The 16,717-nt window shown below is 37.4% G+C and overlaps 1 protein-coding gene across 2 annotated transcripts in view; it reads right to left on the bottom strand.

Moving 5' to 3' along the window:
* DLGAP1 (DLG associated protein 1) overlaps positions 1–16,717 on the bottom strand; it is a 1,177,715-nt gene that overhangs the window by 923,541 nt on the left and 237,457 nt on the right. The gene's annotated exons all lie outside the window — the stretch shown is intronic.

Below are 16,717 nucleotides of genomic sequence, written 5' to 3'. Positions count from 1 at the left end.
TTTCTAAGATAAACACACACACACACACACACACATACATAAATACTTAGTTTCAACCAATCTATTCTTATATAATAGAACTCCAGAACCTAATCACTGTCCCCTGGATTGGTTTCCATTTATAAATTCTTTACTCTGATTGTTATGTTATTACTATTACTATTTTTAATTTTTATTACTATCATTACTTTAAATATTTGAAAAGTTTCCATGTAGAAGACATAATAGATTTATTTTACAGGCTGCAGAGGGCAGAAATAAGATCAATGGGCAGAAGTTGCTTTGGATGAATGAATGCAAAAAGTAAGCATTAAATACTTAATATATGATAGGATTTCTGCTATGCACTGTGGTTATAGATACAAACAATAATGCCAACAGCTAACATTTATATAGTACATTAAGGTTTGCACAACACTATATATACACATAACATATTATATATTATATATATACATATGCATGTGTGTATATATATATATATATATATATATATATTGAGACAGAGAGAGAGAGAGAGAATAAATATTTTTTACCTCACAATAGCTCTATAAGGACAGGTTATGTGACTTGCCTAAGGTCACACAGTAAGAATCTGAGGAAAGATTTTGAACTCGGTTCTTCCTGACTCCATGCCTATCCCTCTATCCATTATGCCACAGGATAGTCCCTTTCTCTTTTCCTATAAAAAGGCTACATTCTATTAGGGGAAGATCACACATTTAGGGAAGCTAGAGTTGGAAAAGCAGAGTAGCTGATCAGGAAGTGGTTAGTGATAATCAAAGCTCTCAGAGCTCGTGTCTCCAAGGCAGAGAGCTGTAATTCTGGAAAGAGGAGGAGGAGAACCAGCATGCAGGTGTATTAATTTGGAGCTGGTTGGGAAATTGTACAAACCTCTGAATCAGGTGAAGATAAGGTAAAAGCTCACCTATTAGAGTCAAGACCCTAGTTGTGATGGGGGGAGAAGAACACAGAGTCGGCAGTATGGTTTGGAAATAGCTTTTAAGTGAGTAATTGTTCCCTGACTAAATCATCCAGAATTCAGGGTTTCTTAAACTTGTTCACTGGTGACCCATTCAGCACTTCTTAAAACTGTGGGTCGAGACCCCATATGGAGTTGCAGATAACACTGTCTGTGTAAGTCATAGTAACCGTACAAATGCTTACAATATCTTTTAGCTGTTTCTTGAATCTTTGAGGGGCACTTTTAATGAAAATATTAGCAGAGTTACTGTTTTCCAAGAGGAGTGACATCACAGTGATGTCTTTTCTTTTTTTTTGGCTTTTTGGAGGGGGAGGGCAAGGCAATTATGGTTAAATGATTTGCCCAAGGTCACACGACATTTAAGTGTTAAGTATCTGAGGCTGGATTTGAACCCAGGTCTTCATGACTCCAGGGTCAGTGCTCTATTCACTGCCCCACACAGTGATGTCTTTGGTGTGGTTTAATCCCAGGGACACCAAAAAGCCGTTGCAATTTAAAGTCAGTTGTAGTGGGGGCTCTACCCACCCCAAAACTGTTGCAGTTTCATGATGTGCTGTGTTGGAACCATCTCAAAGAATTCAGAGTCAGACCACCTCTAATCCAAGTACAGGCATTTATTGAGATCGACACCTCTCATGAAGTGGGCTAAGGTCCAAGAGGAACCAGCAACTTTAGAGAAAGCAAATGGATTTTTATAAGGTATTGATGCAATTACATAACATAAATTTACATAGAATAGAGGAATATCATGAATATTAAAAAGGCAGGAGGAGTCTCCACCTGGCTAGCTATTGTGGTCCTTTCTGCTTAAGACAGATAGTTAGGTATTATGGTCCTGTCTTGGGCTAGGTGGACGATGCGATTGTGATTGAATACAAGAACACACTTGTTTCTGTGGGAATGGGTGTGGGGGTGACCAGGTAGAGGCTGGGTTCCCTCACATGGCCTGTGCGAACTAAAAGTTCAGGGACATACCTGTTGTTCCAGTGAGCAATGAGGCATATATGAAGAAGTTAGGACATTGGCAGGAGGGGGGGTAACGGCTAGGTAGGTACAATGTGCAGTGGGCCTGCTGTTCGGTGGGGCTGGGCCTATAATGAAATTAGAATATTGGGACTGGGGGCAGCTTTATTAGGATACCAGCATCCTGACTTAAGTGAGGCAGAGCTGTACAATATTGTCAGCTTTACTCTCTTCCTGAGTCATTAAATTAAGTGGCAGGGACAAAAGTCAAGATGATTGTCAATGACTCAAGAAGCAATGGATAACCTTGGTGTGGGTGACTTTCACAGCCGCTGGAGCAAATTGTTCTCATCCACTGAGCAAAGTCTTCACATGCCTGGGGTAGACATCCTCATGGACAGGTTTGAAATCTGTTGGTTGTCCTCAACGTGGGTTAGCCCATCTGCTGGGACAGTTTACTAGGATGTGGGGGCCGTGCATGTTCCAGCTTCTGGGAACCACAGGTGAGAGTTGGGTGAATTAGGTGAACAACAAAAGGTAGAAAATAGCTGTGAAAAGGGCTTGTCAAGCCTTTACACAGGAACTGCTAGTTCTCCTAAATACCCCATAAGAGGTATCGCTCTTACGAATGAAATTCTGAAGACACAAAATAATTTCAATGAAGGAGAAAAAAATCTTTCCTTTATATGAGTTTTCTCTCCATTCTCCCCAAATCTGTCCAAATCCTTTTCTTTTCCATCTCCTTTGCTGGTTCATCATCTATATCACGCCCACTAATTTGTTGGCATACCCAAAGGGACTGTCCTTAACTCTTCCATTTTTTTCTCTCTCTCTCACTTAGTAACCTCACTAGTGTCCTTGGATGTAGTTACTGCTGCTACAGGTATGACTTCCAAATCTCTAAATCCAGTCCCAGTCTCTCTTCTGAGTTGTGCATATCTAACTGCCTGTTGTAGATTTGGGTGTGGACACAGACATCTCAAATGCAATATATCTAAGACAGAAAGCTATTTTTCCAGTTCCCTAAATTCACCCCCTTTTCAGAATTTCCTTAGTTCTGCTAATGATATTACTACCCTTCCAATAACCCAGATTCTTAAGCTCATGTTATCTTTCAACTCCCTGTTCTCACTCACCTCACAATCATATTACTGCTTTCTCATCACTACTTCTCCAGATGTGGCAATAGCCTCTTAATTGGTCTCCCTGTCTCAAGTGTTTTCTCACTCCAATTCATCCTGAAATTAGCTGCTAAAGTAATTGTCCTAAAGCTCAGGTTTGACCATGTCATTTGCCTACTCAACAAACTCCAGCTGTTTTCTATTGCTTCTAGGATTATATATATATTAGATATATAAATATATATATATATACACATATTCTTTATATAAGACTTTCACAAACTGGAACTAACTTACTTTTTCAGCATTAAGCATTATTACAGATTTACCTTTCCCACAATCTAAATTTTTTTTTTTTTATAAGCAAGCGGGGTTAAGTAACTTGCTCAAGGTTACATGGCCAGTTATTTCTGGGTGTGGTGCTGAGTATCTGAACCCAGATTTGATCCAGGTCATCCCGACTCTGGGGCCGGTGCTCTTACTCTCTGAGCCACCTGGCCGCCCCTACAATCTAAATTTTAATCTAACTGGTCTTCTACTTGTTCACGTCAGGCACACTACTTAATCTCCAATCTCTCTGTCCTGGAAAGTCCTTGAATACATCTTCCCCTCCCATCCATTTCCTAGAATCCCTTATTTCCTTCAAAACTTAGCTCAAGTGCTACCTTCCTACTCACCCTAGATGCTAGTGCCCTTTCTCTAAAAAATTAGATGGTATTTACTATATGTATATAATATATTATAAATATATAATTATGATGTAAATACATATACACATGTTGCTGTTTTTGTTCTTTGTTTTCAAAGAAGAACAATGACATCACAATGTGAGTGATGCCTTAACTTGTGTGTGAATGGATTTAAATGAGGCAGAGTTGTCAGCCTCACTTTTTCTTCCTGAGTCATCAAAGTCCAGTGGCTAGACATAAGTCAGGACAACTGGTGATGGCCTGGGATGCAGTGGATGAACTTGGTGTCTCTGACCAAGCTCTAAGTGCTTCACAGAGCCTGCTTCAGTTGCTTTCATGGCAGATGAAACAAATTGTTCTCCTGTGCCTATTTCACGGTGCAGAAATCTCCCCATGGTTGGAGTAGGCATTGCCTGACACCAATGGGTTTGAAATCTGTCTGCTGCTCTCAACCTGGTTAGGTCACCTGCCACGATGGTTTATGCTGAATACCAAAGGTGGGTGAGCAGCCCTAAAAAGGGCTTAGCAATTCCGCACACCAAAGGTTCTAGTCCTCTCTGAACACCCTATAAGTATACTTATATACATCTATTAGTATGTTGTATCCATTGATAGACTATTACACCCTTGAAATGAGATTATTTTCATTTCTGTCTTTGTATTCCCAGTACCTAAGACAGTGCCTAGCACATAGTAGGACCTTAATAAATGTTTCATAATATATTGACAAACTTAGATTTTTAAAAGCTGTGTATAGGTACTCAAAGTGCAGTGGGCATTTTGTATTCATGTTAGGACACTGATATTTTGGCATGGCTTCATTTGTCAGATTCCCCTCCCTAGAGTCCCAATCAACCTAGAGGTGAAAATAAAGACTGTAGAACTGTATCTAGGTGATTGCACCTATACCCTTTTCACTGTGGACATTAGATTTATGACCATTAAGTTGTACTATGTGGGTTCTGATCCAATTTTTAAAAGTGATGATCTATGTCAGTGCTTAAGATGTAGGGAGAGAAAGGAATTCAGTCAATTTTTCTGATCCTAGAAAGTAACAATGCCTGATGCCTAGAGTCTGCAGCTTCCTTTCTTTTTCCTTTCATGTACAACCAGAAGAGATATCCAAAGTTCTAAATAATATTGGAACTTTCCTGAGTCAGGTAAATGTTTAAGATCCAGTTTTATTGGGAGCCGGGATTTTTATAACCAGATACTGATTCTTTATTATTCTATAAAGTAGACTATAGGAGTCTGATGGTAGATCCAAATGCTAGGAAAGGTTAATGTCTGCTTTGATATGAATGGTTACATTTATTTTTTATGACTTTGATTAAATTCTTAGTGACATTGAAAGAAGTGACTAAATCAAACACATACAAAGAAGAAAAAGAAAGTGGTGGATATGTGAAAGCAAAGCATATAGGAAATTGATCGGGAGAGCTACCAACACACCCTAAACAGACAAGAGAACCCAGAACCACTCAGGCATGATGGAAACTAAGTAGTGATTCACAGCCTGTCAGAGAGGAAAGAAAAGGTTGATTGCCCTTCATCCACCAGGACACCAGGGTTTATCTAGGGCTAAAAACTTGTTTTGTTCCCTGTAGCTGCCTGGTTGTGACTACCAGGAACAATGAAACTTCCAGAATTGAACCTTTAGAGGGTTGCCAGACTTTGAAAAAGAATTTCTTATTGTTAATAATCAGGTTCTGCTTCCTCCTTGGTCATAAAATGACCAAATCAAGAATTTATCTCTACCCTGGCTTTGAGATTGACTCCAATGGATGTACTGATAGTATAATTCCTCCATTATATTAATATGATATTAGTAGTCCATGACAGGTTTTTTATGTTGCCTGAACTCATCACCCATTTCTTCCTTCTGGTCAGTTAGTAAGTAGTATACATTCATCACAATGTCATTTCAATTTTTCCCTAATCCTCACTTGAATGTTTTATACTGTGCTAAAAACCCTTTAGTTTTTTTTTTTTAATTTTCTCACATGAAAATACTTGGTAAACTGTAATGCTATGACCATTTTTATCCAGTCTGTTCATCTGGAATATGATATGGACTTACATACCCATTTGCACCTTGTATATGTGTGTGTTGTTGTTGTTTAGTCATGTTCAACTCTTCATGACCTCATCTGGGGTTATCCTAGCAAAGATACTGAAGTAATTTGCCATTTCCTTCTCCAACTCATTTTAAAAATGAAGAAACTGAGGCAAACAGGGTTAGATGACTTGCCCAGGGTCACACAGCTACTAAGTATCTGAAGCTGGATTTGAACTCAGGAAGATGAGGCTTCCTGACTCCATACCTAGCACTCTCTGGACTGTGTCACTCACAAATATATATATATATATATACATATATATATAATAATGATTTTATTGAATTAGTTAAAAACTCTTGTTTGTCTTAATTATTTCCTATATTCTATACATTTTTGCCTGGGGTCAATGGTTTTCCTACAACTTCTATTCTTAAATAATTGTTTCCTGAAAACTACTTGTCCTCTCATATTTTTTCTACTTTCCCTCCTGTTTCTCTCTTTAATATTTGACATGGCAGATATATCTGGGGAGATTTCACTTTCTCCCTTAATTGAGAGTTTAATGAACTTTTGATCAGATCCTTAACTTGACAGAAAACAGTGCTGCCTACTACAGACAATAGGGAGTTACTGATGATTTTTAAGCAGGGGTGTGACACAGTCAGGTTTTGCCTTGGGAATATTACTGCAGTCACTGTCTGAAAAATAGATTGGAGAGGAAGAAGATAAGCAGCAAAAGAGTTGAAGTGCAAGGGGACCAGTACTTGAGACATGATGGTGTCAGTCTGAGGGAAGAGAAGGTGTCACATGCAAGTAGTATCATAAAGGTAGAATCAACAGAACTTGAAAGGATGTAGGGTGAGGGAGGGGGAAGAGCCATGTTATTCCATGATTTTGAACCTGACTGGAAGGAAGATAATGCCATCAACAGAAATTGGGAATTTGGGAGGAGGGGTGGAAGATAATGAGATTTGTCATAATCCCTGAAAAAAACAGCATCTGCTCCTTGGCACTGGGCCCGGCAGAGGGTAAATGTTTAATAAATGCTTGTTGACTTGTTGATTTACTCATATGAGGTTGACATATGAATGCCTAATGGGAAGATTATAAGCAAAAGTTTTTCTTTTCTTCCTGTGACCACTAATGGATATCCTCTCTCTTCTTGTGGAACCTTTAGGGAATTATCCTCATCCTTCTCAAAGCTTGTGAAGCTGCCTAATCTTCAGAGGGTCCCTCTATGCGAGGAACCTTTCTCCTTATCCTTTTTCTTATCATGCCCTTCCATTCTCTAGGGTCTTGTCAGATGTAATGATTTTCTTCCAACATTCAGTTTACTGGAAAATTCCTCTTGCCCTTTATACCTACTGGGACTAAGACCTTCAGTTCTTGGCATATTTGTTGCAACTGTTTGGGCTAACTCCTGTAGCAAATACCTGCTGGCTCCTCTGGGAGATCAGTCACTCAGTTATTCCTGAGTAAGGGTTTATATTTATGGCAGGCTTTCTAATGTTTGGGGTTTCTCCACCTTTTCTTAAGATATAAAGCTATTTTCCCCTTTGTTCATCTGCATTTGATCTGCAATGAGTATATTACATTATAGGGTCATAATGCAAACTGAATCTACTCTCAGTGATTGTTTTTAAAATCAAATTTCTATCCACTTGCTGCTTCTTTCTTCCTCTTTTATCTCTGCAGTGATGATCACACCAGGTTCCTTCTACCTCCATCTCACATCTCTTTTTTTGGAGGTGGGGTACTAGGGCTGTATATTTATCTGTTTGCAGAGAATGATACAAGAATTCTGCCTCCATCCCATGTCTTTGCTATTTCATCAAAATGCAATCTAAAGCTAGAAGACACATTAGAAATAATCTAGGGGCAGCTAGGTGGCATAGTGAATAGAGCACCAGTCCTGGATTCAAGATGACCTGAATGCAAATCTAGCCACAGACACTTGACACTTACTGGCTGTGTGACCTTAGGCAAGTCACTTAACCTCAATTGCCCTGCCTTCCCCCCTACAAAAAAAAAGAAATTATCTAGTCCACTTATCTCATTTAAAGGTAGTAAAAGTGAAGCCAAGACTAGGCATTTGACTTATCCAACATCACACTGTGAGTGGAAGACCTGGGCCTTGAACTTCAGGCTTCTAACTCCCAAGATACCAAACCATTCTGCAATATTGGTCCTTATCCTTATATATGTGCCATAGAATACATTAATCTTTCTTTTTTTGTTCCTTCTTTTTTCCATCTATTTCAATCTTGTCCATCTTTTAATTCCTACCACCTTTATGAAGTCTTCTCTGACAACATGCAGCCCACAGTGATCCCTTTTTTTCCAACTTTCTAGAGTACCATAATCATAAAATCATTGATGTTTGGGTTGAAAGGTATCCTGAGAAGTTATCAGGTCCTGCTATCCTCCCACGGGCAGAAAAGGAAAGTATTAGCTTTATTTTACAGCTGGAGCACCTGAGACCCAATGATGGTAAGTGATGTGCCAAAGGTCACAGAGCTAGTAAGCAGCAGAGGGAAACAACAATTCAGCTCTTCTGCCACCCTTCCAGGCTACACCAGAAAATTCAGCACTTGATCTGACACTATTTTGGACTCTTGTATAATTTTGTTATTTTGTATAATAAGTCTTGACTCCCCAAATAGCCTACAAATCCTCTGAAGGCAGGAGCCATGTTTTATACTTCCCCTATGCTTTGTGATAAGGCACATGGTGAGCATTTGATAAATACTTGTTGATGGATTGGTAGTTGAAAAGCATCATGAAATGGTCATCAAAATAATTTATTTAGCAATTGCTCTGTGGAGTCCTTCATTGAGTATTCATGGCCATATCTACAGCATGGAGAGTTTTACTTTTATGGAAGATAAATTATATTGGGACAAAATATTTTTCAAAAAATTCATATTTTCTTGCAACCTAAAATGCAAACTAACTTCCTTATGTCCACAAAAACATCAGAGGAACCCTTATTTTTCAAAAATAATCTCATAAAAGGCTGTGCTTCTATACTAGAAGGTTGAATTTCTGCAAATGCTAACAGACCTATGATTGATCTTCAAGGAGAGATGAATGAAGAAGAGTAATATAAAAAGGAAAATGTTTAACCCTTGTTTCTATGTGAAAAGTTAGCAACAAGTCTTACTAACACAAAATAAAGCCATAGGCAAAGAAAAAGATTTTGCCAGATAAAATGAACTTCACCTTTTAAAATCTCCAATCATAGGTAAATGAGTTATCAAACACTAAGACATATGAAATTCCAGCCAGACCAACATATGATGGTTTAGTTTACTGGAAACTGGGAAGCTAATTAAGCAACATCTCTAATCAAAATATCTAGACCTCCCATTGTATTTATTAAGAAATGATCAATATATACTTAAACACGTTAGAAACATTACTCAAACTTGTTGGTCTTCTCCCATGGGAGGGAGAGAATTTCTGGGCTCAGCATCTGGTGAGTCCTGGGTTCAAGTATTTCCTCTGACATTTACTAGCTGTGTAATCATGGTGCAATCACTTAATGGTTCCAAACCTTAGGATGCTTATTTGTAAAATCTGCATAATATTGCCTACAGCATTGACATCATAGAGATGTTGGGACAATCAAATATAATATAAAAGTGTTATATAAATGACTGTTATTCTTATTGTGTGGAATGTTTTTGGGGGAGAGACAACATAGTAGAGTATACAAAGTGCTGGACTTAAGAGTCCAAAAGGCCTGGGTTCAGACTTCCAACACTTACTAATTAGATGACCATCAAAAATGACAACTTTTCAGAGCCTCAGACAACTGTCTGGCATACCCAATAAGGTAGAAAATGATGTTTGCTGTTGACCTCAGTACTCTGACAAACAGAGTTATCCAATAATAGAATGGATGTCCCCTGAGAATTGGTGAATTCCTTTTCCTTGGTGGTTTTCAAAGAAAGGTTGACTGACCAGTTGTCAAATATGATATACTAGGGATTCCTTTGTGTTATGAGTTGAACTAGATGGCCTGAAAGTATCCACCAACTCTCAAATTCTGTAATTCTGTAGTTTTCCAAACTATATAAAATGGTCCCTTGTGTGTGGGTGATCTAAGACCCTCTTGTCTTTGTGCAAAGAGTATGTATCTTAACAGTATGAAATGGTCAAAATTACTGGATAATTTTGAATACAACTTTCAGCTAAATATATCTACTTTTTTCAGCAAAAATAAAGTTCAACCTAAAGTCAACATGAGTGAGACTAAAAGTAAATGTGTTCCAACTGTTGATGAATTCTGCATACTGATTATGTAATAAATAAAGCACAAAGTTAAATTTGAATTGGCACATGTTGAATCACTATAACTGTCCAATCTGCCACTGTCATCATTAGTTAGTGTAGGCTTATGATACAGTTAAGTAATATCATCATATTGCCTGGTGTATTTGAAACATAAATGCAAAGTTAAAAGTACTGCAATAACTTATATTTTTGTCATTCATTTAAAGTACGAGATAATTAGCCAATTTCCAAAAGAATGGATTTTTTAAAAAATCGAAATAGCCTAAAATGATTATACAAAATTTGAAATTTATATTTACTCAATCAACAAGTGCTTAATAAGTGTGCAGTAAATGCCAGACACTATGCTATGTAAGGCACTATCAATACAGATCCAAAGAGTGAAACATTCCCTCTTCAAAAGGAGCTTATATTTTCACCATTTAATTGCAAATTTAGTTGATCAAATTTACCAACCAGTTAAGAACTTTATCAATAAATAGCTATTTTAATTACATAATTTTTGCATGCTTAAGATTCATGTTGTAAACATTTGGATGAATACATAATTTTATTTGAATAAAATATGGTGTAACAAAATTAATTACAATGATTTCATGTAAAGTATAGAGGGGATGATGATAGCTTTGTAAAAAAAAAAGTGAATTTCTACAGAATTTTAAAAAGCACTGTACTAAGGTACAAATGGGTTGTGATCTTCAAAGGAGGAGAAAGTTTTTATGTCAATGAAATCACAGATACCAGGAACAGTATTATATTGACATATTGATATATGTAACTGATGCTCTTCATCTGCTTCTGCATGCATTCCAACTTGTCTATATCTTCAATAGAAGATGAGTCTCCAACCTGACTGCCATACTTACAACAAAGTATGAGCATGGCAAAGGACAAGGAAACTATTACATTCCATTCTGGGCTACATATTTTTTACTAAGGCAATTTATATAATGGCATCAACACTTTTTTTTTTTGCTTCCGCATGAAACTGTTGACTTATATTGAACTTGTCAGTCCACCATAATACTAAGTCTTTCCCACATGACACGTGTTTTCCATCTAAAGCTCCTTCATCCTATGCTTATGCAATTATGTTTTTAAACCTCAATGTTGGAAGTTGCATTTTATCTATGCTAAATTTAATCCATGCTCTAGATTATCAAAGTCTTTTTGATCCAAATGATTTCATTTATCATCACCTCATATTACCTGAAAGCTTAATAGATAGGATGTTTATCATCTATTTTTTTAAAATTAAAATGTTGAGGAGAACATAGCCAAGAACAAACAATATCAGGACATTATTCTGCTGGAGATCTCCCTCCAAGTTGAAATTAATCCATTCATTATCAATCTTTATCTCTGGTAAATTTTCAATCCATATAACTATAATATCAATTAGTCTATTCCTCTTGATACAATCCACAAGGATAGAATAAAAGACTATCAAGTGCCTTGGTGATGCAGTGGCAAACTATGATACAACATTGTAATGACAAGGGAATTTGAAGATCTTCTCTGTCCCTTAATAGACCAAGGGAATTTGAAGATTTTCCCTTTCCCTTAATGGGACTCAAGTGGAATGCAATAGGAGGCACTTGATTGGGGGGAGACTTGTTTTTCAGGAAGGCCCATACCTTTTGTTACTTGGTAATTAGGCAGTGGGTCAGGAAGGTTGTGACCTCTGACCCTGTAGAAGGGTATGTGTGTGTGTATATATATATATATATATATACACACTCTGAGGTGAGGTTATGCTTTGGGGATCACTTATCTAAAGAGTTGTGTGATTTGTCCAGATGAGACTTTGGGTGACTGTTGAGCCCTCCAGCTTTGAAAACCCCAATATTGGTGCTTCTGTGGTAGCTAACTGTATATATGTAATGGTCAGCCAGTTTGAGCCTGTCTGTTGGTCAGTTGAACTGTTATTTTTTTCTGTCTGTATTTTTTGTGTGAATGTAATTTCTGTTTGTATTTTCTAAAGTTCAGGGTGCTGACTTTTCCCCCTGAACTAAGTGAATGATATACATATTTGATTAAAGTAAGATTGTTAACCCTTTTTGAGTTGCTTTCCTTTAGAAAAGCAGATCAAAGAACCTGTGCTAGCAGCCATGCTGGGTAAGCTAGTGTGCTTGGTGTTACAAACACCTTTCCATTTACCAGCCTAGCAACTCTTAAAAAGGAAATAAGGTTAACCTATTATAAAGGTTATGGGATTTAAAGATTTTCTATGTACCGTTGGGACTTGCTGATGTAGCAGTCAGGGATGGAGCAAGAGGAAGCGGAAGCCAAGCTTGAGTTCCTGTGGTGACTGGCGGCTGCGGTAGCAGCAGCAGCAGTGGCCCACAGCCAAGGTGGAGGCAGAGCCATGAACCCATTTTTTGAGCCAGCCAGAATTTCTGCTAAGGATTCCTGCTGAGGACTTCCAGCGACCAGAACTGTAGGGGGCCGGAGATGCTGGGAGCACGATTCCTGGATGCTGAGCAGTTGCATGAGTGGGGAGAGGAGGACCTTTGCCTGAGGTAGCTTGTTCTGTTTTGAAGGCTTGAGAATGTAGGTGTTTACTACATTAACTATATGTGCCAACTTCATAACTACTGTGATGGCTTTGACTTTCTGGTTTGGGGAATCAGTTTTCTGGTATTTTAATAAATGCTCTAGCTTTATCCCCCATGTAGAGAGCCTGGTATATTTTGTGATTAATAACCACACCAGCATATTTATAGTTGCCATGGGCATTGTGAATATTGCGTTGTTGATACAACTACCATAACTATTTTTTAAATGAATACATTGTAGTTCATAAGAATCACTATTTACTTGTCTAAGTGCTCTAAAATCCCATCCTTGAGAAAGAATGTGAAAGTCATGTGGGAGTTGATAGTTTTGATTTCTCCATATCATTCTTTTAATATTGGACCCTAACTGACTATGCTGTGTACCCTTTCCATTCTTTTTCCCACCATTACTTTAACAAAATGATTTTTTTGTTGTTAGAATTTTCTATTAGTTTCCAGGCATACTGGGTTCTAGCTTCCTGATACTATTCTTGTTTTTAAAGATTCATAATACTCATTTGTTCTTATCTTCTGTTGAATGTCCTCACTTTTACTTTTTAAAAATGGCCTCCTAAAAATGAGTTCATAATAAAGTCCCAATATAGCTATAAGGGTCCCTGTAGATCCCGTCACCTTTATTCACTATTTGAATCATCTGTGACTGTTCCCTCAGAATAAACTTTTTGAAAGTCTTGTGTTTCTCTTGAGCCAACTTCCTTTTTATAGTAACAGCCAGCTGAAGTTCACATATCTTATATTTGGATTTCTGAAATCTGTGTCCAGAGACTAAGGTATATATTGGATGATGCCCAGAATTCCTCTCATAATCTGAATGAAGAAGTGGTCCTAGGCATCATGGTGTAGTAGAATGTACTTAGTATTTAAAGACTCAGGGTAGAGTACAGGCATTCATACTTACTAGACTCTAATACAATCCCATGGGTATTTCTTAAGCTCCCAAATGTACAAGGCCTGACAAGATATGGAGTGAAGAAGAACTGATCAAACAGACTTGGGTTCAAGTATCCTAACTGCCACCTCTAAGTGGTTTCACTTATAGGAGTGAGGAACCTATGATCTTGAAGCCACATGTGCCTCTATAGTTCTTCAAATGTGGCCCTTTAACTGAATCCCAAAGGGCCACACTTGAGGACCTAGAGGGTCATATGTGGCCCCAACGTTGTAGGTTTGCCACCTCCCAATTCTCATTCCAAGTTGTTAAACTCAAAACTCTCACATGTGGTCAGTCAGATGAATATATATTTCTGAAATGTTTAACAAAATTAAAAATATATAACAAAACATAAATAATGTTTATATATATGTTAATGTACAGCCTGCAGGGATATGCGATGGAAATAATTTTTTTCACTGTGTTTTTGTGAGTTCTGTTGCTCTAGAATTTTTAGCATCACTTTTTAAAGTATTAGGAGGCATTTGGGAGAGAGCCCAGGTGAGTCCCTGCCTTTACTCTGCCATCTTCCCTGTTCCTTTTTTAGATCAGCATATTCTTAAAGAAATTAATTCAGACTACTCATTGGAAGGACATATACTAAAGCTGAAGCTTAAATACTTTGGCCACATAATGAGAATACAGGGTTCATTTAAAAAAATTGATTTAGAAAATATAAAAGGAGAAGGGGATGACAGAGGGTGATATGAATGGATAGTATCATGGAAGCAATGAACATGAGCTTGGATAGACTTTGAGAGATAGTAGAGGATAGAAGGGCCTGACATGCTACAGTCCATGGGATCTTTAAGAGTTGTATACAAATGAATGAACGCACAATAAAAACTAATTGGCTCTCTAATTTTGTCCATCTTTTTCTTCTAAAGAAATCCTTCCTTGAGGCATATGGAATGGGCAGGGGGGAGGAATGATGCAGGGGAAAATCTAAGTAATGTAAAAAACGAAAGACATCAATTAAATACAAAAAGTCAAGCGTTTCCTCCTTCAAATTTCTAACTGTGATCATCTGGAACGAATATCTAAAGTTCTTTGCTTTTCTACCTCTAGCCAACTTCTTAAGGAACAGTAAAGTTTTAATGTAAAGAGCGGACAGAGATCAAAAACACAACTATACTGACTGAAAGTAGGTTATTTTTTTTTGTAGGATACTTATCTACCTTTCCTTATTGATTAAAGTGAAAAATGTAAACTCACAATTCAGTCCACATCCCATATAGGCATGCTAGTCAGATATTATATTATAGAATTTCTCTTTTGTAGAAGGTTGGAATCTCCTCAGTGGTGGAGGGAGTTCTCCCACTCAGGAAATCATAATTTATTGAATTATTGGCATTAATTCAAATCAATTCAATAAAACAGTCATTTATTAAGTATGTATCATGTGCCAGTCTCTGTGCTAGGTGATTGGGAACGAAAGATAACAATGAAACAGTACCTCACCTCAGAGTTCTTCTATTCTGGGAAGAAGAAAAATATGTATGAAGAAAAGTAAATATGTACAATGTATATTTTTGGGGTAGAGAGCCCTAGTAAGTGTGTTTTGGGGTTGGGCAGAATCAAAAAAGTTTTATGGGAAGAAGTTGCATTTAAGATGAGCTTTGAAGGAAGCAAAGGATTCTGTGAAGCAGAGAGTCATTTTAGGCAAGTAAAAAAGCAAAGATATGAGATAAAATATGGAATGTTTTGTGGAGGAAGAGAAACAAGTGCATTTTGGCTAGAATGTACAATAAGTGAAAGAGAATGCTATGAGGTAAATCTGAAAAGGTATGATCAAACCATTTGGTGAGGGGCTTTAAAAATCTGAACAAGTTTCTTTTTTCCCCCTACAGGTCAGTGGGTGCCAAGTGAAGCCTATTGGATAGAGTTAATAGTTATCAAGTTAGTAGTGATGTGGAAGATGATTTGGAGAGGGAAAAGACCAGAAGCAGAGAGACTCATTAGGGGATTATTGAAATATAAAGTAATAGGAGAGGAAAGCCTGTAATAATATGGGGGACATATAAGTAGAAAGAAGGAGATCAATCCAAGATATGGTGTGGGGGTAGAATTGGTAAGACTTGACAACTAATTGGATACGGAGATGATGAGAATGAGAAGTCAGATCACTCCAAGGTTGTACCTGGGTTACCTGAAGAATTATGGTATCATCAAGTGAAAAGGAAAAGTTGGGAAGAAGGAATAATTTTTGATGAAAGGTAGTGCAATTTGTTTAGGGTATTTTGAAATTGAAATGATTAAGAGGTATCTAATTGAGGAGGACCAGCAGGCAGTTGACATTTAAAACTTGACTATATAATTTTGCAAGTTGACTACATGGAAATGAGACATGAACCCAGGAGAATTGGTGAGGTCACCAAGAGAAAGTGTAGAGAGTGAGGAGAAAGGGTTCAAGAGAAAATTTTGATGGTAAACACAGTTAAAGAGGGGGACATGGATGATGATCCAATAAATCATTAGATGCTTCTATAAATCTTGGTGTTTGTCTTATTCAAAGTGAATTCCCCCACTGTAGTTTCTTTTACGTTCCTAATGATGCAAATAATTGTTGGTCAAGAATAAACCCCAAAATATTTTATTAGGTTGGTTCAGCAAAAAGGGAGAAGTAGAACGAGGTATGGCTGCCCTCTGGAGTCTCTCAGAGGCTCACATAGTTCAAAGAAGAATATAAAGACCAAAAAAGGAGGCAAGCAGGTATGAAGAAGACTAGGGGATAAGAGTGACATGAAAACCCAGGGAGAGAATGACATCCAGGAAGAGGGCACGTCACTTCACCCTTCTGCCCCAGTTCCTCATCTGTAAAATGACCCGGAGAAGGAAATAGCAAACTACTTCAGTATCTTTACCAAGAAAACCCTAAATAGGGTCACAACAAATCAGACATGACTAAAATGATTCAACGACAATAACAACATATGCCAACTTAACATTTTGCAAATGCAGATTTTAAGATCTGCTCTCTCTGAGATATACCTGTATTGTCATACACTAATAGATAGTTCTAGAATTCCAATTTCTATTCTAATTTAAGACTCATACTTTTCCATTTAACTTTGTCTCCTTCAGTAAGGT

This window comes from Petaurus breviceps, unplaced genomic scaffold (genome assembly GCF_028583685.1).
Source record: "Petaurus breviceps papuanus isolate PSGF00001 unplaced genomic scaffold, PetGlider_PUasm1.0 38, whole genome shotgun sequence".
NCBI classification, from domain to species: domain Eukaryota; kingdom Metazoa; phylum Chordata; class Mammalia; order Diprotodontia; family Petauridae; genus Petaurus; species Petaurus breviceps.
Note: the sequence above shows the minus strand (reverse complement) of the source record. Positions and strands in the feature narration are given on the sequence as shown.